At 37.1% G+C, this 2,210-nt stretch overlaps 1 pseudogene; it reads left to right on the forward strand.

Moving 5' to 3' along the window:
• The first annotated feature begins 161 nt into the window (after positions 1 to 161).
• On the forward strand, positions 162 to 528 carry LOC102821368 (annotated as a pseudogene).
• Positions 529 to 2,210: the final 1,682 nt, after the last annotated feature.

The raw sequence follows: 2,210 nt of genomic DNA on the forward strand, positions 1-2,210 counted from the left end.
TTCCATGGTGTAATGGTGAGCATTCTGAATCCAGCAATCTGAGTTCAAATCTCAGTAGGACTTTTCCCTTTAGACCAAATCAACATTGTCTTTTGGGCGAGCTTCCCATGCACAGATGACCTGGCACGGAGTTTTTTCTGTAGCTAGGTCAATGTGTTATAATGCCATCTCCTACCAACCTGGTTACTGAGATTCCCAGTAGTAAAGTGAAGTACTCAAGGCTCTCCAGCATAGGTGATGGCTACATTGACCTCCAGTTTAAGAAATGCCCTCTTAAGATCCCTTATAAGGCCATTGCACTTGCCACTGTGCTGGTTTTGATTGGCGTCTTTTTTATTATCATAGGTTCCTTCCTGCTGGCAGGCTATGTAAGCAAAGAGGGGTGCGGCAAACCAGCCATTCTTGTCCTGATCATTGACATCCTAGTGTTCTTGCCAGGATTTCACCACCTTTGCATCCATTGTCTATTATGCATCTAAAGACTACTGGGGATACTCCAATTATGATATTCCACACTTTGATGATTAGCCAGAGAAGAGTCAAAGATGAGAAAGAATCCAGTTTAAGACATTGGGCAGAAACTAGCTAAGGGTAAGGTATTCTGTAGTTTGCAGATGTTTAACAAAACTATGACCAGCTTTTATGGGTTTATCCCAAAGATGTCAACTGAGCTTACGGTAACTATTTAGGACATGCTTTATTTTTCACCTCCTGGCCCTGACAAACATCTTTGACAATTGTTTCCACATAAATCTATATCATGGAAGAATAGTGATGTTCATTGTATGAAGAAGCAGGAAGCTATTCTGTAGTGGAACATGTTGTAGGCACCGTCAATTTTACAGTTGAACATTTTTTTAAAATAGTCATCTTTGTCCTTTTATTCTTGTGGCAAATAGAAAAACGCATTGTTATTTTTAATTATGTAATTTATTTTGAAAATAGTTAACTAAATAGCTTAACTCCTACACTTATCTCTAACTTTGTGTTCTAATGGATGGAACACAAGAATATTTAGTGAAACACTGGATTGGTAAAAAGCAAATATCAGTATAACCACATGTAGAAGACTTTTTCACTTGCTTATTTACAACACCAGGAATTTTTTAAAGCTCTGAACAGGTTGTCAGCGGGAACTTCAAAAAGTTCTTGGAAACATTCTATGATTTTTTTCATTCATTTGCCACAAATATTTTGAGTCACATCGTAAACATTTTCTTTGTTCACCATTTCTGACCTGGCTCATTGAAAGGCTGCCCAGCATGTAATTTGGGCCATTCTGTCCTTTGTGGCTCAAAATGTTCTTTATGTCATGCCTTTGAGGACTGGTTTTTAGGCAGTTTCCTAATGAAAAATAATTGGCTATTATCTGGAGTTTTACACCTAGTCACTAGCTGAAGATCAGAAGACAGCCTAGATCATATGAACTAGATCTCTCAGTTTGATTATGTTTCGTAGCTTGCAAAAGTGGCATATTCAAAAGAAATTAAAATGTCAAAATCCAAGTCTCAGACCTAAGATGAGTTAATCTTAAACATATTTCAGAAAATTTCTTCATGACTCTATGGTACCTTTGATCCCAATACTCAAGACTCCCATGGTTTTTAGATAACCAGCATTGCTGGTCAGAAATTGCTTCTCACTCATTCTTGGACTCTGAGGTTTTGGACGTGGACAGCTAGAAGACCGGTTTTCCCTTTAACTGAGATTTAGAAGGTTTTGTGGGAAAGACTGTTAAATTTTTGATGCAATTAAATTTAAAATGTGTATTTGACACCCAAGTATAACCATAGTGTATGCAGATCTGATGTACACACTGGAGTTCAAGAAGGAGTCTGAGTGTGAGATACACATTTGAGAGTCAGTGTATGGATAGTACTTAAAAGCCAGGAAAGTACATAAGCTTACCAGGGGAATGAGTGTACATGGAGAAAAGAAACAGACTCAGAAATTGAGGGACAATGAAGGGATGGTCAGAGGTAACAGTCTCCAAAGCTAGGCACATTTGGTGATGAGAATCCAGTTTTCTAAAACTCTTGGGCCTTTGACAGTAAAAGTATGAGGAAATATATAAAACTTGGGTATTGTTTGCAAAGATTAGACTGGAGGTTTTGGCCAAACCAAATTATCTGATACTTTTTAATAATGATAATGATGCTGCTGTTAAAAAAAAAGAAAATAGAAACAAACAATTATAATGTGAAAAAAAA

Source organism: Chrysochloris asiatica, unplaced genomic scaffold (genome assembly GCF_000296735.1).
Source record: "Chrysochloris asiatica unplaced genomic scaffold, ChrAsi1.0 scaffold00254, whole genome shotgun sequence".
NCBI lineage: Eukaryota > Metazoa > Chordata > Mammalia > Afrosoricida > Chrysochloridae > Chrysochloris > Chrysochloris asiatica.